This window comes from Neovison vison, chromosome 7 (assembly GCF_020171115.1).
Source record: "Neovison vison isolate M4711 chromosome 7, ASM_NN_V1, whole genome shotgun sequence".
NCBI lineage: Eukaryota > Metazoa > Chordata > Mammalia > Carnivora > Mustelidae > Neogale > Neogale vison.
The window spans coordinates 103,214,278-103,240,398 of record NC_058097.1 but is presented as its reverse complement, the minus strand read 5'-3'; positions in this window follow the sequence as shown (position 1 = coordinate 103,240,398).

Below are 26,121 nucleotides of genomic sequence, written 5' to 3'. Positions count from 1 at the left end.
AAAGAAAAGCGTAAAAAAGAAAATATATATATATTAGATAAACTAGTTAAAAAACATTAAAAAAGGAAAGGGTAAAAGTTAAAAAATTTTTAGCAGAAGAAGAGAAAAAAAATGAAAAAGAAAAAAATTAAATTAACTGCAAGACTAAAAAATCAAAGGGAGAAAGCCATGAGTTCCGTGCTTTGCTTTCTCCTCCTTTGGAATTCTGCTGCTCTCCTTGGTATTGAAATTGCACTCCTTGGTAGGTGAACTTGGTCTTGGCTGGATTTCTTGTTGATCTTCTGGGGGAGGGGCCCGTTGTAGTGATTCTCAAGTATCTTTGCCCCAGGCGGAATTGCACTGCCCTTACCAGGGGCAGGGCTGAGTAATCCGCTGGGGTTTGCTTTCAGGAGCTTTTATTCCCTGAGCACTTTCAGAGTTCCGGAGGACGGGAATACAAATGGCGGCCTCCTGGTCTCCGGCCTAGAGAAGCCGAGAGCCCGGGGCCCCACTCCTCAGTGCGCCCTCAGAGAACAGCGCCCGGTAACTCCCGTCTGCCTGACCTCCGGCCGCGCTCTGAGCTCACCAAGCCTGTGGCCCGTTCAAGGTAACCCCAAGCTGCGAGCTCACTGTCGGCTCTGTCTCTGTAGCCGGCTTTCCCGTTCCAATACCCGCAAGCTCTGCGACACTCAGACACCCATGATCCTTCTGTGACCCTGCGGGACCTGAGGCCACGCTGACCCCGCGTGGGCTTCGCCCCGGTTTAGCCTCTGGAGCGATGTCCCTCAGCAGAACAGACTTTTAATTTAAAAGTCCTGATTTTGTGCTCCGTTGTCCGCTGCTTGCCGGGAGCCGGCCCCTCCCCTGGGGTCTATCTTCCCGTCCCTTTGGATTCACTTCTCCGCCAGTCCTACCTTTCAGAAAGTGGTTGTTTTTCTGTTTCTAGAATTGCTGTTGTTCTTCTCTTCAATCTGCTGATGGGTTTGCAGGTGTTTGTAATCTTTAGATAAGCTATCTAGCTGATCTCCTGCTAGCTGAAGTAGTCTCAGCCTGCTACTTCTCCACCATCTTGACTCCTCCCCGTAAAAAGATTTATTTTGAACAGTTAGTAATGTTTCTTTTTCTGCACTTACTGAAATGATTATATGTTTTCACTCTTCTAATCTATTAATGCAAATTTTATTGATAGATTTTCTAATGCTGGCAATTTTGAATTTCTGAGATAAGCTATATTGGATCAGTAGCTTTTATTTAAAAAATAAACTACTGAATTCAAGTTGTTAATATTATACTTAGAAATTTTGCATGTATGCTTTCAATAAAATTGGTCTATAATTTTCTTGTCTTGTTCAATATTTGTCAGTTTAGGTATCAAGATTATACTGGTTTCTAAAGCTAGTTAAGCCCTCTTTCTTCCTATTCTCTGGATTTATAAATAAGAATTTAACTCATGGATTATCTGTTTTTAACTATCCAAAATTACCCCTCCAATTTGACCCAGGCATCTCACTGACCTTTGCAGTAAAATATGATTATAAATAAACTAATTTATCCCTTGGTTTCTCTCCAGTTTCTTCTGCCATTAATTTACTCACCGTGGTGCAAAGTGATTAAAGTTCTTTATTTAAGGAGCTCAGAAACTAATTGATATAAACTGTTCCTCTATAAACTGTTACCCTTCAAGACTATAGTCCGAATATCATTTCCTTTGCAACAAAACAAAACAAAAACTCCCACAAAGATTGTCTCTTTGTTTCTAAGCCTTAACTGTCTTATATAAACTCATACAACCTTTACCTCTAATACATTTACACTCCTTTCTGCTCCTGTATTTTGTACAGAATCCTATTGCAGCCTTGATTTAGAGATATTTAAGGGGTTGCAATCCAAATCAAATCTCCTCCTTCTCACTGTTGGTGGTTCAGGCTTATATTTCTACTTTGGGGAATCTGGTGGGAAAGGCTTCTGGGGAAGAACTCATCATATTGTGTTGACTACTGTTATTTAAACTACTGGGGGAGAGGGGAAAGATTCCCTTGGTTCAGTTCAATGACTACTTCAAGTCTAGGACTCTGAGATTCTCTTGAGTGTTATAACCGAGTTATATCTTTCACTGTATGTCTTTCACTGATCTGCCAAGTGTTTAAGGGCAGGAACCCAAACTAAAGACAAATAAACTATGCCTCACAAACTGGTTTTCTAATGTAATGTTATTTTCTGCTTCATTTTTGTTATCTTCGAGCTTTATGCTCTACCTTGATTTCAAAGGTGCTATTGGTAATTAGGAATGGTTCCTGTCTTGATTTAGGGGGAGAACCATACCTTCCTGCTCAGCCCTAGGTGTAGTGGTGGCAGCTAGGCTAGTGAGAAAGCAAAGTCCGTGGTACCCAAGTCAGTGTCACAAGCATACTGCTCGCTCCTCATACACAGACGTGACTCTATGGCCAGGTTCTACCTTGGATGATCTGGATTTGACTTTCATAAGGACAGGGGAGCAGTTGCTTTTCTTATATATGCTTCAGTCAATCTGAATATGGAAAAAATGGGTTATAGCAAGGCTTCAAATGTTTACAGAGACTTTCAGAAGAACAAAAGAGCTTTCTTCAGGGTCAGTGCAGTTGACCTTAAGTCCAGGTCAACTGGAAGAGGGATCCTGGGAGCCAGAGATGTACACAACTAATTCCTTCAGGTTGCAGGGGCAGCTAGAGTTGATGCCCTTATGAGCAAAAACTACTGCCAGGGTCAAACTGGGCCCTTGAGAAAGGACTAGGAAGCCAGATCAAAGAGAAGCTGAGACCCCCACAGACTAACACTGCCCTAACCTGCCTCCTCCTGGGTCTGTGGTCTGGATGGCTGAGGAAAGACCAGCAGAGTTAGAGGTCTTATGAACTGTACCATAAGTCTGCCTTTAGATTTTGAATCAGAAATCTGAACTCTATAAAGCTCTTGCCTGTAGGTGCATGATTTTTTTCCATTTTGTTTTCTCATATGTTAACATTTTTCTCTTAAAAGGAAAAATATATATATATATCCTTCAGCTAAAAGTGGCAGAAATCCCAGATTCAAAGTAATAAGCAATAAAATAGTTTTCTTACCTAAGAGGAAATCTAAGGTAGGGGGATTCAGTGCCTCAGGAACTGCCATTTGGGTGCCTTCCATCTTCACTATGTCAGCTTTCTCCTCACATAAGCTTCTCCCATGGTCACAAGACAGTTCCAGCAGTTCAGTTATCACATTTGACATGTCAACGTGTAAAGGAATGTGTCTCTTTATGAGAGAAAATCTTCCTATGTGTCTTTCTTGTGAGAGACACTGTTTCCCAGAAGTCTCCAGAAGACTTCCTTTCAAATCTCATTGGCCAGAATTGGCCAATAACTAATGTGGGAAATGAGACCACCATGATGGCTTAGGACAATCAAGACTGGATCTGGGAGGGGGGCAAGCCTCCTTTGAGGCATACTGAATGGAAGAGAGTAAATATATGAATAAAATCAGGTTTCTTCTTGGGATAGAGGAAGAGGATGAGATGGGAAATGAACATAAGCTAAGCAATCAATAGGAGTTACTACTCCCAATTTCTCCTGTATAAAGAGGTTTCCCAACCTGGATTCAGACTAGACAAAGAATAATATTTGCTCTGGAGGTATGTGGAATAGACCAGAGACAGCCATAGAAGAAAAGTGGGTGATTGAGCAGAGAGAGAGAGAGATCAATATGGGGCTGCCCATTGGGTATTAGCTCATTTCCTCCAGGGCCATTTCTTCAACATTAGAAGCAGCTGCATCCATATTCCTTGCAAAGTCTAACTTAATAAACACAAAAGCAACTAGCTTTGTAAAATTGCTGCCATGGGGGCTTTGGCTCTTTTCAAATAGCAAAATTAAGAGAAACCTCAGGAAGCTGCCCCAATAAGGAGCCATTAGCCTAAAGCACTGACAGCTGGATGGCTGGAGTGAGTCCAGCAGGATGGATCCCCCCAGTTGTGAGGGTGTTAGATACCATTGTACATATTTGGGCTTGTTGAAATCTTTAAGTAAAGCTGACCTCAGGAACAGGAAAATACTCTGCTACTACTCCACTGAGATGAAGCCAACCTTGAAACGAGGCCAGTAAGAAATAGAAGAAGCAGAAATTAAATTCAAAAGGTCACTCTTTACTGATTTATATTGCTTTAGACTACTTCTCCTAAAAATGTTGTATCATTGATATCATTATCATCAACTAGGAACTTGGTAGAAATGCAATTTTTGAAGCTACACCCCAGATCTACTGACTCATAACCTCTGGATTAGAGGCCATGAATCTAGGTTTTAATAAGCTCTCCAGGAAATTTTTTGAAGTTTAAGAGGCTTTGCTTTAGATTCATGTTGTTTCTGCTGGTTTTCCTAACACACTGGTACATCTGAAGGGAGTGGGAATGGTGCGGAAGGTAGAAGGGCAATGGGTTAGGTCCCAGACATCTGCCTTTGGAAGATGATAATTAACTAGCTGGGGGAAAAAAAAAAGTGGTGAAGACAAGCAGGTCCTGGAAGAAACAGATCAGTATGGGATCTGAATGGGAAGAAAGAGATCAGTAACTTAGTCTGAATGCGAGATATTGTTGATCTGCAGTAAAACCCAGTGTGCATCAGCAATGTGGTAGACACTATAGGGGTGGACTTTTATGAAGCAAAAAGCCATATATTCAGGGGCATTGCATGTGTCTGCTTGGCAGTGCACTGTATAATTCTAGGAGGAAACTACAAGTTCCATGGTTAATCTCGGAATTGTACAACACAGCAGTCCTACTGATAGGTCCTTGAGATCAAAGCATTTTAGTTCTAGAAAGGACCATAAATCTCAATCTCTTCAACTTACAGACCAAAAGAAGTGAAATAACTTGATCAAGATCACATAGCCTATTTAGCAGTAGACCAAAGACCTTGAAATCCAAATTTCTACCTTAGGACATGGGTCCTTAGAGAATAAGTCAAAGGAGATAAAGATCTAAACATTGAAAAATATTAATTTCATTTCAACAACAATAACACAATGAAAGACAAACACAAGCATCTGAGAAGAGAATGTCAAGATACACTAAATTTACCAGCTAAACTTTCTCTTAAAAAAGGGAGGGGGGGAAAGGACAGTGCCTAGTGCTCAGTTAGTTAAGCTTCTGACTCTCCACTTTAGTTCAGGTCATGATCTCAGGGTTGTGAGATTAAGCTCCACATCAGTCTCTGCACTGGGCATGGAGCCTGCTTACGATTCTCTCTCTTCCTCTTCCCCTCCTCTGTACTCCCCCCTAAAAAAAATTTACCAGCTAAAATATTACATAATGGTTAAAATTAAATTTATGAAGTATTTTATGTATATATGCACACATATATGTACATGTGCATGTTTGTATATACACATGTATTATGTTATTTATATAAATTATGCTTGTATAAAGATTTTTTATTTACTTATTTGACAAAGAGAGAGAGATCACAAGAAGGCAGAGAGGCAGGCAGAGGGTGAAGGGGAAGCAGGCTCCTGCTGAGCAAAGAGTCTGATGTGGGGGTCAGTCCCAGGACCCTGAGACCATGACTTGGGCTGAAGGCAGAGGCTTAACCCACTGAGCCACCCAGGTGCCCCTAAATTATGTGTGTATAAATGTGTACACTACCAATCATGTAAGTGAAGAAGCCATCTTACACATTCCAGCCCTAACAGATCTTCTCTATCTCCAACTGGAGACAGTTCTGGCACTAAATGGTTGTGATTCTGGATTCTTTTTCTCTCTGTAGTTGATGGTTTTCAGATAGTTATACATATACTTAAGTGTTTATCTGTATATACGCATATAGTTACTATGAAATTCATCTTTTCTGGACCTTCTTCTCATATCAGTGATGAAGGATGGAAATTAATGATGCAAAGAAACAGAAGCAGCTCTACTGTCTATGACATTTAGTACAACAGATTTTTAAAGTTTAAGGCCTTCAGATAAATATTTCTGAAAGTATATCCAGCCTCTAGGTGTTCTCTGAGCAGTCCAGAAGAAATAACATGCAACCCTCCACATTAGAATGAAGTCTTGCTCAACCAGTTTTGCTCAGCCAGGATCAGTGGAGTACATGCTGCTGTTTACCTGGTTTTGATACCCTAATACAAGTCACTTGAATTAAGCACAGCATGATGCCAGAAGTGGTCTTTGACAAATGACATTATTAAGACTGAAAACATTTTTAAACTTTAAACCAAAATTCTTTGTGATAGATACACACATACCAAAAAGCTATAAAATGTTCTCCAAAACATTGTTGTAATGGAACAAGGTCTGTCTGGTTCTATCTGAACTCTGCTTAGTTCATGCTCTGTAGATCCCCTTCCGCGTATCACATACTGTCTGACTCTTTGGGGACCCACATTTATTATTAGAGAAAATTCTAGTCTTTGCTTAAGCCATTTCAAAGTAGAGTCTTTAAGAACCAGTTAATTTACTTGGAAGATTTGGTTTCTCTTCAAAATGATCTGTAAAATGCTGGGTGTCTGTTCTTTCTTTTAATCCCCAAATGGCTTTTTTCCTTCATGACCCCAGGCACTGTTAAAGCATCTGTATTCCCCTTCATCTCCATAAGTGTTCCCAGAGGAAAGAAATACCTAAACTTCCTTTAACAACAACTCTAACTTTTATCAAGTTTCAATCTGGAGATGGCTTTGCATTCACATTCTGTGTAATACCATAAAAGTGCCCTTGGTAGCAGGTCATTGGCACAATAGCACAGTCACCTCATACGCACTGTCATGTGGATCACATATATGCCACTTACAACAATTTATGTGAAAGACTAGAAAAGTCAACATAAAAACAACACTATCATGGAGGAATATATTGGCGAATTTCTCTTTTACCCACGTCTGCCTGTAATTATTTTTGCTTTTAAATTTTAGATAACATAATTTTCCCAGCACCATTTATCGAAGAGACTGTCTTTTTTCCATTGGATATTTTTTTCCTGCATTGTCAGAGATTAATTGACCATAGAGTTGAGGGTCTATATTTGGGCTCTCTATTCTGTTCCACTGATCTATGTGTCTGTTTTTTGTGCCAGTACCATGCTATCTTGGTGATCAGAGCTTTGTAATATAGCTTGAAATCAGACAATGTGATGCCCCAGCATTGTTTTTCTTTTTCAACATTTCCTTGGCGATTTGGGATCTTTTCTGGTTCCACACAAATTTTACGATTGTTAGTTCCAGTACTTTGAAAAATGCCATTGGTATTTTGATCAGGATGGCATTGAAAGTATAGATTGCTCTGGGGAACACAGATATTTTAATAATGTTTATTCTCCTGATCCATGAGCGTGGAATATTTTTCCATCTTTTCATGTCTTCTTCAATTTCCTTCATAAGTGTTCTGTAGTTTCTAGAGTATAGATTCTTTACTTCTTTTGTTAGGTTTATTCCAAGTGTTCTTAAGGTTTTTGATGCTATTGTAAATAGAACCAATTCCCTAATTTCTCTTTCTACAGTCACTTTGTTAGGGTATAGGAAAGCAACAGAGTTCTGTGCATTCATTTTGTATCCTGCCACATTACTGAATTGCTGTATGACTTCTAGTAATTTGGAGGCAGAATCTTTTGGGTTTTCCTCATAAAGGACAGCTATATACAGAAGAATGAAACCTGATCATTCTCTTACACCATACACAAAGATAAACTCTAAACGGATGAAAGACCTCAATGTGAGACAGGAATCCAACAAAACCCTACAGGAGAACACAGGCAGTAACCTCTTCAACATCAGCCACAGCAACTTCTTTCAAAACACATCTCCAAAAGCGAGGGAAACAAAAGCAAAAATGAACTTCTGGGACTTCATCAAGATAAAAAGCTTCTTGCACAGCAAAGGAAACAGTCAACAAAACAAAGAGACAAACTGCGGAATGGGAGAAGATATTTGCAAATGACACTACAGATTAAAGGCTGGTATCCAAGATCTATAAAGAACTCCTCAAACTCAACACCCAAAAAAACAAATAATCCAGTCAAGAAATTGGCAGAAGACATGAACAGACACTTCTCTAAAGAAGACATACAAATGGCTAACAGATACATGAAAAAATGTTCTTCATCATTAGCCATCAGGGAAATTCAAATCAAAACCACATTGAGATACCACCCTACACCAGTTAGAAAGGCAAAAATTGACAAGAAACAACAAATATTGGAGAGGTTGTGGAGAAAGGTGAACCTCTTACACTGTTGATGGGAATGTCAGTTGGCACAGCCACTTTGGAAAACAGTGTGGAGGTTCCTCAAAAAGTTAAAAATAGAGTTACCCTATGATCCAGCAATTGCACTATGGGGTATTTATCCCAAAGATACGGATATAGTGAAAAGAAAGGCCACATGCACCCCAATGTTCATAGCAGCAATCTCCACAATAGCCAAACTGTGGAAGGAACTGAGATGTCCTTCAACAGATGAATGGATAAAGAAGATGTGGTCCATATGTACAATGGAATACGACTCAGTCATCAAAAAGGATGAATACTCACCAGTTGCACTGACATGGATGGAGCTGGAGGAGATTATTCTAAGTGACATAAGTGAAACAGATTAAGACAATTATCATTGGGTTTCACTTATTTGCGGAACATAAGGAATAGCAGAGAGGACATTAGGAGAAGGAAGGGAAAATGAAGCAGGGTGTGGGGGGGGAATTAGAGGGGAAGGTGAATCATGAGAGACTATGGACTCCAGGAATCAAACTGAAGGTTTGGTGGGGAAATGGGTGAGCCCAGTGATGGGTATTAGGGAGGGCACATATTGCATGGAGCATTGGGTGTTGTATGCAAACAATGAATCATGGAACACTATATCAAAAACTAATGATGTACTACATGGTCACTAACATAACATAATAAAAAATTTAAAAAAGAATAACAAAAAAATTTTAGATAAATTGAAAAAATAAATCTGTTATTTCCAGCAAATTGTACTACCTCAAATATTCCCTCTTTGGATTCATTGAACACATTCCTCCAAAGAGGAGTTTCTTCCTTCTCATCTAACCCAATTTTTGGATAACATTCCTACTCACTTTGTTCTGGTTTTAATGAAAAAATTACTTAAGATAACCGGTAGTAGGCACCTGGCTAGAAGTGCCCTGTAAATCTCCTAAGTAGGTCTGGCTTGTCACTTCTTGAAAACAGCATAGAGCGCTTCAGCCCAGGGAATGAAGGGTTTTACTGACCCTAAGACAAGTACTGTCACTTTGCTGGGGAGGTGGCAAACCCTAGGGGATAGCCTCAATAGGTGCTGGGCTTTAGAGCCAAGAAATTCCCTTGAGAATTGCTGAGTGTCATAACATCATCTCTAGAAATAGGTCAGAGCTTTATATTATTTCTCCACTAAAGGATCTTGGAGTTCATGAGAAGAGTTATTATGGCTGTTTGATGAGTGTGCTTGACTCAACAGACCAGTTGCTACTGAAGTGTTCAGGTAATTTAAAGACATTCAGGGAAATAATATAGAAACTCTCAGAAGAGACCACAAAATATGTGCCTCTTGTAGGTAACCCTCTCCACCTACTTTAGCTTTGTAAGCCTTGCTCTGCTAGACTGCTGCAAAGTAGAGTGTCCAACCTTGCACCATTGCTGGTCATGGGTATGGCTATCGAAGGCACTTTTGCGTTGGTTGCCCAGTTCACAAGGGCCTCCATTCTCTTGAGAGCTTTTATATACAGAGGTAGCCCCAGAGGCTTTGTTGGTTCTATATGACCCTGACTCTGAGCCCACCACTACTCCATCCAAGTACCTAACCAACTTAAACCAATCAGAGTCCTTCTCTGGGATTTTTTTTTTTTTCAACTGGGTACAAGGGACAAAGATCACTCCTTTGCTGATGGTGAGATGCAGGATGTGAGTCTTAAGAACTCTGTGACTTTTCCCCTCCTCATTGCAGAGGAAATCCCTTTATAGGAGGTGACAAACCACACCAATCAGTTACACAGGAACCCCCAGTCTTCTGCCTCATCCATTTTCTGAAAGGGACAGATTTGATAAAGAACTACAGGCAAGGGTCATCAGTTACTCTGTTCAGAAAGGTAGAGAGAGAACACTATGGATCAGTGTTTTGGTGCATGTATTTTTTTTCTCTTTTGGCTTCCGTGAAAAAGCAATTCCTTCCCAACTTTCTCTTCTAGGAGAGTCCTAACATCCAGGTACCAGGCCTAGAAAAAAATGAACTCTTTTCAGCTCACCCGCAGAATCCTCCTTTTGAGCACTACCCTTTCCTTCGTGCTTTCACATGTGTAATCACCAGGGCTGGGAACATGGAGAAGAAAAGTGGCATCTGGGGCACAAACTTTTAGGATGCACCAGTTTCAGGGCTTCACAAATGTCCTAGGCTCCTTATTTGCTGCACCCGAGTCCTGGCTCTGATGTACACATGTGCCCCTCTAGGGTCATAACACAGGGTATAAACATTCAATGTGGTGAAGTGTAAAACAACTAGACTGAGAACCAAAAAGCAGAATTTTCATCTTGGCTTCATCACGAATTTATTGTGATATCAAAAAAACCCAAAAAACAAAAAACAAAACAAAACAAAACAAAAAACAAAAAAACTCTCCAAACTGTCTGGTCCTCTGCTTCTAATCTTTACTCTAGTTATAAAATGCCAAATAATATGATAAGAATAACATAAAACCATGTACAGAGAGGTTAAGAGACTGGTACAAGGTTGTAAAGTTTATTTGCTGGAACGCTAGACCTAACCTCCGGGGCCAACACTGGGTTTATTTGTTTAATTAATGAAACAAAAGCTCAATAAATGCCTGCTGTGATCAAGACACCTAAGAAAAATCCAACAATATGCTCCAACTGGGTGAAATTGGAAGGATACAGACAGCAGTACCCTCATATCACCATGCCCAGCGTGATACCTGTGACCCACCTGCCTTCCACACCTGAATCTGAGCCTGCCCAGATCTCTCAACTTTGACGTGTTATTCATGTCCATCATTGTCCAAAAACCAATCAGCAGGAGGCCCAGAGTTCCTGCTGGGATGACCCTCATTAGAACTGCTTTAGCAGAAAAGGAATCAGTACCAAGAACAACCACCCACACCCTTGATTTACCTGGAGCCTCTTGGTCACAGACCCATGAGGCAAAATTAGGTGATGAGCAGTTCCCAGTGAATATTCTTTATTGCTCTTTTTGGTCTTTCTTGACCTTCAATGACATCTTGTATTTTGAAGTCCAGGATAATCGAAAACAAAGTGAAACCTCCTATGTTCAGAGTTCATAGCACCTCTGGGCAGTGGCTAGGGACATAATACAGACTATGCTTAATACTCTGTATTAATAGGCAAGATAGAAAGTCCCCTACAAATCTCTGCTCCTTTGCTGCCCTATCTGGGGTTAAGACATGGCACTAGTTTGGCAAGCACAAGGATGTAAATCTTGTATTGAAATCTTTCACCATGGAAGGATGAAGATTTTTCTGAAAGAATGAAAAGAAGACACCCAGCACTAAGAATTTTAGGAGTCAGTGTTCGTGTTTAAATGTTAAACATTTACATTTTACAGCGAAGTGACATTTTTAAAGGGGTTATATTGGCCATTTGCAGCCGTTACTTGCTGATGGCCATAGGCTTGGGGCTGGATCTGGGCGATGAATCAAAGACACCCTTTGTGTCATGTCACTAGGCAACTCCCTCTTCTCTGTCGCTTGCAGAGCCTGGGCTGGGCACACAGCCTGTGTCATCCACATGGTGAATTTACAGGTCTCAGTTTATGCCAGCCTAAGTCTCCCGAGGAAAAGGCAGCTGGGCTGAGCTCTGGCCATGTCTCAATTATGTGCTGGGAGTAAAGCATGGAGAAAGTGGGGATTGGCATGCATGAACAAGGTCAGACCTGGCCCCTTTGTCACAGGCTCCCAAACCAATGGCCTAGAATGATGCTTCAGTCTATAGAAAGCAAATAAATAGCATCAATGCTGGTGTGACCCCCTCTGCCACCCTAAACAGACATCATTAACTGATCATGGTGCTCTTCCCTGCTGAGCCAGATGTGGCCTCCAATGTGTAGGTACACATCTCTGGCAGTCACTATCAACTCGGTCAGCTGGCATGAGATGAACCTATTTGTCATCTCTGCCTTGGTCTACGTGCCACAGTCTATTTCCCATCTCTGTTTTTACAGTAACACTGGAGGCTTCAGGAATTCTCCATTTACAGCTATCTCTGATAACAACAATAGTTGTAATAGTTAATATTTATTCTATTTATGGGCTGAATACATGCATGAAATCATCAAATTCTCACAGCAGCCCGACAGCACCGGTATCATACAAAAACAGTATCTTTCATTTCCAGATACATACTGTGTACTGGGTACCACATTTGCTGCTCTCATCCCCACATATTCCCATCTCAACATGAACTAAAAACTCAAAAAGAGTAAGAAAGTCACCGACAGCCACAAAGACAATTGGAGGAAGAGCCTAAATCTGAACCCACAAATATCTAATTCTAAGAGCCCATGTTCTTAAACAACCACTAGACCTTGACTTTTGGCATGTGAATTCACTATTTTGACCCCTCATTTAGTTTTCTTCTTTACTGCCAAAGTTGGGGGTTGGATATTTTTTTCTACCAGGAACTGGTGCCAGATTTTCCCTAACTTGCTCCAACTCCCATAGCAACCCTCTTTTACCCTCCAGTCCTCAGCATCCATTTCAAGTAGGGGAAATGGTAAAATTCCTGCAGTGAGAGAGAATTGAAGGTAGAGCCTTGATAAAGTTGAATTAAAGACCACTATTTTAAATTCAGAATGTGGTGCTCTGCTAGTAAGGAGGGATTCCCTGAATCCCCCTGGTAGTCACCTGGACTGGAGAAAGTAGGGACTCCCCAGGTTTGGTGCCAGGAGAGGCTGCATGACTGTTTGAACAGAGAAGAATGAACCACTGCAGCTTCATCTCTGTCCTCTGGTGATGAAAACTGTGGCCATGCTGAGCTCCTGTTTCTTAAAGGTCTTTCTTAGCTCCAACCCTTTACACCTGCTACTTATTCTGCTCGGACCATTACTGTTAACAGTTATCTGTCTCCTCTGTGACCTCCATCTCCCCCAGCTCTGAAACCTTTCTCTGGACAGCTCCCACTCCATCTTCCTGTTTTAGCTCATTTGTCTGACTTCCTTTGGAAAGCTGACTTAGGTGCTACCTTCATGTTCTCCTTAGCACCTAGCATGTCCTCCAGGCCAATGTATGGCACGCTGTTTGCCTTTTCCACTGGGCTGTAAACTTTGTAAGGACAGGTATGTATCTGACTTGTATCCCAACAGCCTGGACTGTCTCTGTGTTTGTACTTAAGAAACAAGTGATGAATAAATGGATGGCTGAATTGAACGGATGGACGAATCCACTATTGGGAAGCTAACTGGCTTGGCAAGCATAAAGAGATTCTCCCCACCTCACTTTGGTGTCCCGTTAACTGTAATTGGCAGATTTCCCCAGGACTGGAGGAAATGTGAGAGCAACCAGCACATCCCACAGGGAACTCAGTAGTGAGATCTAAGGGTGGTGACAAAACATGTCCAGAAAGACTGCTTTATTCAGTTGCTGTCCATCAAACAACTTTGGATACAAAGGAAAGCAAGTATAAGGGATTACATCTTAGTTTCATAGCTTAGCATTGCCAAAATCCATATCGGATGTTGAAAGAAAAGTTCAAATTTGACCATGGCATACAAATATACATCGGTTTCTCATAAATAGATATGTGTTCACCTATACAGGACTGTGGGCACCAAATGAGAATCACTTACAGAATCTAAGGACAGGGTTATTAAATGTCATTCCCTTGCCATAAATTGAACAAGATTTGCCAATTCAAGCTAGGTGAGGAAATGGGGAAGTTGGTTGATTCACATAACTAGGAAGAAGGGATGGAATGGGTCGCAGGCATGGTTGCACCCAGAGACTCAAATTACGTCATCATCATACTTTTCCTCTTGAAGCTTGGCTCCTTTTCTATGCTGTCTTCCCCCTTTTCTACTATAAAGAGGTCTCCCCCAAAGTCTGCATGCCACACAGCCTACGCTTTTCTCTTTCTGGCTTGGGAACCCTAGAAGAAAGACAGCTCTTCTCTCTCTATAAACTCTAGGAAGGATATCATTTGGTGCTGCTGGGATCTCATGCCTCCATCCCTTGACTCAAGCACTATAGTTAGGGGGTGGATACTACCTGGGTCATGTGCCCAGCTGTGGCATAATGAGCATAATCTTTGGTCTCTGCCTCCTGTTTGTGACACAAACTCCTAGAACCCTTGTAATTTCCAGATTGATAGGAGTGAAAGTAGTACAATACTTGGTCTTAGTCTCTGGTTCCTTAAACAAGATTATCCAAGACCTTGAAATCTCCAGAGTGGTATCTTTTTTTATGTTAATGATAAGACTGGTGGCTGGGGTTTCTAAGAGAGCTTCGGGTTGGGGGTTGGTTTCCAGAGGCACCTGCCTCGCAATTGAAGAATTGGAACTTTCAGCCCCACTCCCACCTCTATGTTCCAGGGATGGGAGAGAGGCTGGAAATTGAGTTCAATCACCAGTGATCAATGACTTAATTAATCATGTCTACAAAATGGAATCTCCATAAAGCCCCTAAACAATGGGGTCCAGAGAACTTCTAGCTTGACAAGTGCATCCACATGCAGGGCAGGTGAAGCACCCCACACTCCATGGGGATAGATGCTCTTGCACTTGGAACCTTTCTGGGTTGCCCAATGTACCTCTTCATCTGACTGTTCATTTGTACCCTTTATAATAAACCATAAACACAAGGAAAGTGTTTTCCTGTACTCTGTGAGCCATTATGGCAAATTACTGGGGGTCATGTGAACCCCCAATTTGTAGCCAAGTAAGACAGAAGTATGGGTAACCTGGGGACCCACTACTTGTGATTGGTGTCTGAAGGGGGTGGGGGTAGTCTTATAGGACTTAGCCCTTACTCATAGCTTCTGTACTAACTCCAGGGACTTAGTGTCAGAACTAAATTACTCTGGCTCCCCAAACACTGGGAGGCAAGACATTCATTGCCCGGCATTGCTCTGTTCCTCTTCTGGACTGGGGGAGGGGCGTGGGGTGAGCTCAGGACCCACAGCACCTACCACAGGCTGTGCTTCTGACCTGTAGAAAAATGTTCCAATCCCTGACCCAGTAAAGCTGCCCTCCTAGAGTCCTTAAGACTCCAGACATCGTTCTGAATCTCTCTCTCCTCTACTACTATGGACTTTTTATGTCCAAATAACAAAAATAGAGACCATTTGTTAAAAATCCTCCAAAGCCAGGTAATGTGCCAGTCATTCACTGCATCACCTCATTTACATGGCAACGGCCTCAAGCTCTCCCAACGTGGACACTGGAGTGCTAGAGCAAGATCTGCTTTGTTGTATAGGCATGGAAATGGGGGAAAGAAACCACTTGCTAAGTCACGCTAAACACACTCATGGTCCTGCCTCTCATGACTGCCTACTGCCTCTCCTCTACCCTTTGATTTAAGGACACATCCCCTCTCCCTCTCAATGTCCCTCAGTATCTGGGCCACTCTCGTGCTGTGGGTCAATCCAAGATACGTTCCTAGGATGCTGGGCATTTAGCTCACAGCCATTCTGCTATGCTATCTGCCCTCTCCTCCTTCCTTCTGCCCCTCCCCCAGCTGCTCTGCCTTCCCAGACCCACTTCCCATTCACTCCCAGCCTGTGCCATCGGGCTATAATGCCAAGCCCGGCTTAGTCCCCAAGACATTTCTCCACCACCATTCAAGCTGCACATTTTCTCCTTCCAGAAGTGTTTCCAAATCTGCCTGATGGAGCAGACACTCGCCCAGCTGGGCCAGACTTTCCTACAAATGACCACCAAAACCCTAAGTTGTAGAGTTTAGGGAATATGTTAAATCGGGAATTCTAACCTTCCTGTTTTACAGAAAGTAGACCAAATGAAGCTCAGAGAAGGGAAGGGATGTACCCAAAGTCATTCAGCCAGGGAGGGTCAAGCAGGACAGAACCCACATCTGCACTCATAGGCAGGCTCACTCTCCATTTCTTCAGGCTGGCCCTGTGGGTGCAGGTGGGGCACCCAATCTCCACTTCCCCTTGGAGCCAAAGAAATGAGGCCCAGGTGTATCCTAGGACCTAGAAACTAGATAACAAGTTAGGTACCACACACCACTTCCCCTTTACCATTAAACACCCTGGTACTCAGATACACAATTGAATATTGAGTTAGCTCAGTTGCCTCTGGATGGCAGTTGAGAGCAAAAAAAAAAAAAAAAAAAAAAAAAAAAAGTGCTGGGGGGGAGCTTTGTAACAAGTTTGCAGAAGTTCTAAAATTGGAAGTGGTACACAATATCATACTAACATTTCAACTAATCATAGAGACAAAATCAGCACAAATTCTAGATGAAGCTGCTAGAGGACTGACACACATATAATTTATTTGACAAGCATAGACTTTTTAAAAAGAGAAAACCACTATTAAATGTTACCAAAATCACTTTCGATTTGGACTACGACAGCCCACGCATCACTTGAGAGGTGCCAGCTATCCAGGGCCCAATACGGCCAGCTGCACTCACTCCCTCAGGCCCCTCACCCCTCCTACCGTCGTCCCTCATCCGTCCACCACGCCAAGCTTGAGGGCATGTCCTTTTTTCCCTGCTGAGACTCAGCACTCAATATAATTACAGTACTTAATATTTACCACATCCATACAGAGTGCAGCCTATGTATTATCTTATTTAATCCTCACAGCAATGCTATCAGCAAGTTCTATTGTCATTTCATACAGGCATACCTTGGACATATTTTGGGTTCAGTTCCAGACCACCACAATAAAGTGACGATCTCAGTAAAAGGAATTAAATGAATATTTTGGTTTCCCAGTACATATAAAAGTTACGTTTGCACTACACCACAGTCTATTAATTGCAGAAGTGTTATGTCTTAAAAAAACCTCTATGTACCTTAATTAAAAAATACTTTCTTGCTAGGAAAAAAAAAAAAAACCAGAAAGGCTAACCATCATCTGAGCTTTCAGCTAACCAGGATCATTGATCAAAGATTGACATAACAAATATAATGATAATGAGAAGTTTGAAATATCGTGAGAATTACTGAAATGTGACACAAAAACACAGAGTGAGCAAATGCTGTTGGAAAAATGGTGCCTGTAGACCTGCTTGATGTGGGGTTGCCATAAACCTCCCATTTGTGAAAAAAAAAAAAAAAAAAAAAGAAAAAAGAAACAAGATGTGATCAGGAGGGAGACAAACCATAAGAGACTCTTAATCTCACAAAACAAACAGAGTTGCTGGGAAGAGAGGGGGTAGGGAGAGGGTAGTCGGTTTATGGACATTGGGGAGGGTATGTGATATGGTGAGTGCTATGAAATGTGTAAGCCTGACGACTCACAGACCTATACCCCTGGGGGCAATAATAAGTTATATGTTAATAAAAACAATTAATAAAAAATGCAATATCTGTGAAGTACAATAAAATGAGGTGTGTCTGTAAATGAGGAAACTAGAGCCCACAGAGGACTCACACCTGCCAAGGTTCCCCATTGATTGGTAGGAACCATCAGATTCCAGGGCCCTGGTCTTAGTCACTTTGCCATAATACCTGTTTCACATGGCTGGATGAGAGGCAGCTGCATGAGGTAATGCATATAAAAATTCTGGCACACACTGGTACGTAATACATGTTAGAATTCCCTTCCTGCTTCTGATCATCATCTCTCTCTCCCTCTCTCTCTCTTTCCCACTATACTACCCTTCTTTTTTTCTATTAGAGATAACATCACCTTGAGTTTTTAGGGAAGGGGGATTTAATGATGCCAGGGATGTATGCTTTGGACATTACTGCTAACTCATCAACAATTTTGAAATAATTGCCAGAATTGAACTTCTCTCTTTTGTCTACTCTTTCATTTCCTATGAAGTCATCACTATGAACACAAATGCAATCTATTTTATGAATATTTTCCTTGGATTCAGGGTCCAGGAATAAAAATGTTTATGAAGATGGGATTCCATGTGTAGGAAACAGTGAATAATGAAAGGATCTTAGTTAACTCATCCCCTTTGGGACTCTAAGAATCCCTGGGCCTAAAGCCTTTGAATAAAGAAGAGGCTTAGGCCAGACTGGGTCATCATGAAAATCTATTCAGCCACCTGTTCCAAGGACCCACGTGCACCAAAAACCTAACGCTGCAGCCCATGGGCTTTGGAGTGGAGCTACCTCTGATACAGCAATCAGCATTACCTGGACAAGCAACTTAAACTCTCCTGGTCTGTTTTCTTGTCTCTAAAACTGGGATGGTTATAACACCTATATCTCAGGATTATTGCAAAAATGAAAGAGAATGATTCATTTAAGCACTTATCACAGTGCCTAGTACACCATGCTCCGTAAATGCCAGCTAGGGCTACTAACAGCATAGCTGTAGTGGTCATAGTCCTCGTAAGAACAAGCTCAGCAGGAACTATCTCAACAACACAAACAAGAAATGAAACAACTCACATGGATCCCAAGCTAGGATTTTAACCTGAATCAATCAGTTAGCTTTCTGATATATTTTATTCATAATTTCACCCCAACTCACTCCTCAAAAGAATTTGAGACATTACAATGAGACATTTCTAAATTAGAAACAGAAAATTGGAAATCATGTTGAAGGAGGAGAGAGGAAACAAACTCCAGGGATTGAATCTCACCTTCAGTTCTGACCTTCCCAGCAGCCAGTACAAAAGGGAAGCCAGATGGGCTATGACATACTCATTATCTGATGTTTTGTGCATATCGGTCTAGTGTGAATCCAGATTAGCAAAGTTATTTTTCTTACGATTTACCATATAGCAACTGCTACTGACAGAAAGTGATTTCATCAGCTACCCTTGTATTGAACATGTCAACCTCACCGCCCCCCCCATAAATTCCTTCAGGAGGAGCTGCACTGCATTCATGTTTATATCTCCTAAGCATACTTCCTCTCTTCAGTAGGTGCTTAAGAAAATATTAAATGATGAAATATATTGTGTGTAAATTGCTAAGCCTTTAGCCTGGTGACTTGATCGGTGTTTACATAATCATAAACAGAATGTGAGTCCAGGTCTTTCTGATCCTTAGAAGCTATACTCTTTTTAATGCTCTACTGTCCTAGGTACCAATTTTTCTTTTACAAATGATGCCAGACCTAGTTGCTTCCAAATAACAATTTAGTATCTTTCATAGCTCTGTAGGATCTACTAAGCTGTAGATCTTTTTTGACGGTGCAGTGTGTGGCTAGGGCTAAAGTTGCCTGAAGATTACTCCAATCACTTATGTGGGGTCTGGGCAGAGATAGCTGGAGTAGCTGTGGCTCGTCAGGTACCTCTCCTTGCACAGAACCTCTGCGTGGCCAGTTTGGGCTTGCTCACTGCATACTGATGTCAGGACAGCCAGATTACTTACATGTTGCCTGCCTTAGTCCAGAGCATTCTAAGAGGCCACGACAAAAGCTATAAGACTTCTGACCTTGTATCAGGAGTCACATTGAAACACTTTGGTGTGATACGTGCCATATGATATTTGTCAAAGCAGCCACAGGTCCACACAAATTTAAGAGATGAGAAACAGACTCCACTTCTTAATGGAAGAGGACTTGCTTGTTTCCAAGATTTAAACTATAATGACCTACATAGCAAACTGTTTTCAAGACAAAGTGACAGTAACCAAGACAGTATGCTATTGGCATTATAATACACCAGAAAATAAGAACAGAATACACAGTCCAGAAATAGACCCATACATTTATATTTGACTGACTTTTGACAAAGCTGCAAGACAAGTATAGTCTTTTTGACATTTGATACTGGAGAAACTGACTTTCCATTTAGAAAAATACTTAACATTGATTCATAACACAAAATTTAATTTGTGTAATGCATGAAATTTAATCTGAAATAGATCACAGACTGAAATATAAAAGCTAAAAATATAAAGTTTCTAAAGGAAAACATAGGACAATGTTTTTATGATCTGGTTGTAGGTAGATTTCTTAGACAAGACTTAAAAGCAATACCATGAAAGAAAAAAAAATAACTTTGACTTTCTCTTTCTGCTAAATCAAAGACATAATAAAGAAAATTAAAGATTCATTTCAATAGATACAAAAAAAGCATTTGACAAAATACAACATCCACTCATGATAAAACCCTAAACAAAGTAGTAAAGTGTAGAGGAAACATACCTCAACATAATAAATCTATGTATGAAAAACCCCACAGCTGATATCATATCCAGTGGTAAAAAACTGAGAGCTTTTCCCCCTAAGGTCAGGAATAAGAGAAGGCTGTTCACTCTTACCATTTTTATTCAACATCGTACTGGAAGTACTAGCTATAGCAGTTTAACAAGAAAAAGAAATAAAAGGCATCCAAATTGGTAAGAAGAATGAGAGCTTTCTTTATTTGCAGATTACGTGATACATAGAAAACCCTAAAGAACAGCAAAAAACTACAAGAACTGATATATGAATTCAGGAAGATTTTAGGATGCAAATTGAAAATACAGAAATCCACTGCCTTTCTTTTTTTTTTTTTTTTTAATTTTATTTATTTATTTGAGAGAGAGAGACAGTGAGAGAGAGCATGAGCGAGGAGATGGTCAGAGACCGAAGCAGACTCCCCATGGAGCTGGGAGCCCGATGTGGGACTCGATCCCGGGACTCCAGGATCACGCCCTGAGCCGAAGGCAGTCGTCCAACCAACTGAGCCACCCAGGCGTCCACTGCCTTTCTATACACTAAGGAAGTAACAGAAAGAGAAAGTAAGAAAACAGTCTTATTTATAATTGTACCAAAAAAAAAAAAAAAAAGATACCTAGGAATAAACTTGACCAAGGAGGTAAAAGACTCTGAAAACTATAAAATACTGATGAAAGAAATCAAAGATGATACAAATGGAAAAGTATTCCATGCTTATGGATCAAAAGAATAAATATTGTTAAAATGTCCCCACTACCCCCAAGCAATTGACAGATTTAATGTAATCCTTATCAAAATACCAATAGCATTTATCACAAAACTAGAACAAATAATCCTAAAATTTGTTCAGAACCACAAAAGACCCTGAATAGCCAAACAATCTTGAAAAAGGACAAAATGAGGTATCATAATTCCAGATTTCAAGATATACTACAAAGATGTAGTAATCAAAACAGTATGGTACTGGCATAAAAACAGATACATAGATCAATAGAACTGAGAGCCCAGAAATAATCCCACTACTATACAGTCAATTGATTTTTGACAAAGCGGGCAAGAATATGCAGTGTTGTCTTTTCAACAAATGGTGTTGGGAAAACCAGACAGCTACAAGCAGAAGAATGAAATTATATCACTTTTTTACATCAGACACATAAATTCAAAACAGATTAAAGACCTAAATGTGAGACGTGAAACCATGAAAATCCTAAAAATGAGTACAGGCATTAATTTCTTTGATGTAGGCTATAGCAACATCCTTCTAGATATGTCTCCCAAAGCAATGGAAACAAAAGCAGAAATAAACTAGTGTGACTACATCAAAATAAAGAGTTTCCGCACAGCAGAAGAAATAATCAACAAAACTAAAAGATAACCTACTGAATGGGAAAAGATATTTGCAAATGACATATCCAATAAAGGGTTAGCATCCAAAAATACATAAAGAACTTATACAACTCAACACCAACCCCCATCCAAAGAATCCAATTTAGAAAAGGGTAGAAAACATGAAGAGATATTTCTCTAAAAAAGACATATAGATGGGCAACAGACACATGGAAAGATGCTCAACATCACTCATCATCAGGAAAATGCAAATCAAAATGCAAATACAAAACACAATGAGCTGTATCACCCCACACCAGTCAGAATGGCTAAAATAAAAAACACAAAAAACAACTGTTGACAAGGATGGAGAAAAAGAAAACTGCATGTTGGTTGGAATGCAAACTGGTGTGGCCACAATAGAAGACAGTATGAAGTTTTCTGAAAAAAATAAAAACAGAAGCTTTTGATCTTGATGAAGTCTCAAAAGTTCATCTTCGCTTTTGTTTCCTTTGCCTTTGGAGACATATCTTGAAAGAAGTTGTTGTGGCAATTGCGGGGTCATAGGGAAGCTCTATTTTTAATTTCTTGAGGAATCTCCACACTGTTCTCCAAAGAGGCTGCACCAACTTGCATTCCCACCAACAGTGTAAGAGGGTTCCCCTTTCTCCACATCCTCTCCAACACATGTTGTTTCCCGTTTTGTTGATTTTGGCCATTCTAACTGGTGTAAGGTGATATCTCAATGTGGTTTTAATTTGAATCTCCCTGAGGGCTAAATGATGATGAGCATTTTTTCATGTGTCTGATAGCCATTTGTATGTCTTCATTGGAGAAGTGTCTGTTCATATCTTCTGCCCATTTTTTGATGTGTTTGTCTGTTTCATGTGGGTTGAGTTTGAGGAGTTCATTATAGATCCTGGATATCAACCTTTTGTCTGTACTGTCATTTGCAAATATCTTCTCCCATTCCGTGGGTTGCCTCTTTGTTTTTTTGACTGTTTCCTTTGCTGTGCAGAAGCTTTTGATTTTGATGAAGTCCCAGAAGTTTATTTTTGCTTTGGTTTCCTTTGCCTTTGGAGATGTATCTTGAAAGAAGTTGCTGTGGCTGATATCAAAGAGATTTCTGCCTATGTTCTCCTCTAAGATTCTGATGGATTCCTGTCTCACGTTGAGGTCTTTTATCCATTTTGAGTTGATCTTTGTGTACGGTGTAAGAGAATGGTCGAGTTTCATTCTTCTACATATAGCTGTCCAGTTTTCCCAGCACCATTTATTGAAGAGACTGTCTTTTTTCCACTGTATATTTTTTCCTGTTTTGTCAAAGATTAATTGACCATAGAGTCGAGGGTCCATATCTGGGCTCTCTACTCTGTTCCACTGGTCTATGTGTCTGTTTTTATGCCAGTACCATGCTGTCTTGGTGATCACAGCTTTGTAATAAAGCTTGAAATCAGGTAAGGTGATGCCGCCAGCTTTATTTTTGTTTTTCAACATTTCCTTAGCGATTCGGGGTCTCTTCTGATTCTTTAGGATTATTTGCTCCAGCTCTTTGAAGAATGCCGGTGGAATTTTGATCGGAATGGCATTAAAAGTATAGATTGCTCTAGGCAGTATAGACATTTTAACAATGTTTATTCTTCCGATCCAGGAGCATGGAATCATCTTCCATCTTTTTGTGTCTTCTTCAATTTCAAAAGCTTCTGCACAGCAAAGGAAAGAGTCAATAAAACAAAGAGGCAACCCATGGAATGGGAGAAGATATTTGCAGATGACAGTACAGACAAAAGGTTGATATCCAGGATCTATAAAGAACTCCTCCAACTCAACACACACAAAACAGACAATCATATTAAAAAATGGGCAGAAGATATGAACAGACACTTCTCCAATGAAGACATATAAATGGCTATCAGACACATGAAAAAAATGTTCATCATCACTAGCCATCAAGAGATTCAAGTTAAAACCACATTGAGATATCACCTTACACCAGTTAGAATGGCCAAAATTAGCAAGACAGGAAACAACATGTGTTGGAGAGGATATGGAGAAAGGGGAACCCTCTTACACTACTGGTGGAATGCAAGTTGGTGCAGCCACTTTGGAAAACAGTGTGGAGATTCCTTAAGAAATTAAAAATAGAGCTTCCCTATGACCCTGCAATTGCACTCCTGGGTATTTACCCCAAAGATACAGATGTCGTGAAAAGAAGGGCCATCTGTACCCCAATGTTTATAGCAGCAATGTCCACGGTCGCCAAACTGTGGAAAGAACCAAGATGCCCTTCAACAGACGAATGGATAAGGAAGATGTGGTCCATATACACTATGGAGTATTATGCCTCCATCAGAAACGATGAATACCCAACTTTTGTAGCAACATGGACGGGACTGGAAGAGATTATGCTGAGTGAAATAAGTCAAGCAGAAAAAATCAATTATCATATGGTTTCACTTATTTGTGGAGCATAACAAATAGCATGGAGGACAAGGAGAGGTGGAGAGGAGAAGGGAGTTGAGGGAAATTGGAAGGGGAGGTGAACCATGAGAGACTATGGACTCTGAGAAACAATCTGAGGGGTCTAAAGGGGCGGGGGGTGGGAGGTTGGGGAAACCAGGTGGTAGGTATTGCATGGAGCAAACTGCATGGAGCAAAGAGGGCACGGATTGCATGGAGCACTGGGTGTGGTGCAAAAAGAATGAATACTGTTACGCTGAAAAGAAAAAAAAAATTAAAAACAGAATGACCATATGATCCAGTAATTAAACTACTGTGTATTTACCCAGAGAATATGAAAACACTAATTCAGAAAGACCTATGCACTCTTGTGTTTATTGCAGCATTATTTACAATAGCCAAATTATGGAAGCAACCCAAGTGTTCATCCATAGATGAACAGATAAAGAAGTGGCATTCGTATATATAATTAAAAAAGAATGAAACTTCATCGTATTCCACAACATGGATGGATCTAGAAAGTACAATGCTAAGTGAAATAAGTCAGAGAAAGACAAATACCATATGATTTCACTCATATGTAGAATTTAAGAAACAAAACAAATGAACAAAGGGGAAAAAAAAAGAAACAGACTCTTAACTATAGAGAACAAACTGATTTTCACCAGAGGGGATGTGAGTGGGGTGATGGGCGAAATAGGTGAAGGAGGCTAAGAATACCCTTATCATGATGAGCACTGAGTAATAACACGGAATTGTTGAATCACTACATTGTACACCTGAAACTAGTAATAACACTGTATGTTAATTATACTGCAAATTTAAAAATGAAAATGTAAAGGCAAGCCACAAATTGAGAGAAAACATTCATATTACATATATATGTATATATACACATATATGCATCTTATATATTTTATGTATACATGACAAAGGACTTGAATAAAGACTCCATAAAAAAACTTCTACAACTCAATAATGAAATTATGAACAACCCAGTTTAGAAATCAAGCAAAAGATTTGAACAGTCCTTCAGGAAAGAAGGTACATAAATGGTCAGTGATCATAGGCAAAGATATTCATTATCATTAGTAGTCAGGGATATGAATATTAAAACCACAGTGAGATACCAGGGTATACCCACTAGAATGGCTAAAATTTAAGAATGATAATCACAAATATTCATAAGAATGTGGAGCCACAGGACCTTTCAAATAATTCTGGAGGGAATATAAAATGAATATAAAATACTTCACAACTTCTTTAGAAAACTGTTTAGCAGCTTCTTAAAAGTTAAACACACATGTCCTATAATCTAGACATTCCACTTCAAGTATTTATCCAAGAGAAGTAAAGTCGTATGTTTCCAAAAACACTTGTAGACAAAAGGTAATAGCAACTAGGTAATAGCAACTTTACTAGTTGCTATTACCTTTTGTATCATAGTAACTACAAAGAAGGAGCAACCCAAATGTCCAATATGAGAACGGATAAAGAAATTATGACATAGTCACACAATGGGATATTGCTCAGCAACAGAAACAATCTAGAAACAAGCTACCAATACACCCCAAACATGAATCTCAGAAACATTGTGTCAAGTGAAAGAAGCCAGGCACAGAAGAACAGCATTCAAGTGAAGCTCAAGAACAAGCAAAATTATGTTAACGGAAATTTTAAAAAACAGCTGCAGGTAGAATGGGAGGGGGAGCTAGGAGACTGACAGCTAAGAAACATGAAGTAATTTCCTGGGATGATAGAAATGTTCTCTATCTTGATTTAGGTGGAAGTTACATGAGTGTAAACTATTGTCAAAATCCATGGAACTGTACACTTTAGATTACAGCGTTTTTTTCTTAATTATACCTTTAAAAACCTACTCGAAAGCCAGCAAGAAAATAGGAAACCCAAAGGATAGAGCAGGCAAGGAAATAGAAAACATACGGTAAACAGTAGATTTAAAACCAAATCCAGTGACCATGTATTACATGTAAATATGCCAGACGCCTCAATTAAGAGAAAAAGATTTGTCAAACTGGGTTTTAAAAATTCTAATGATTTGCTGTTTTAAGAGACACAT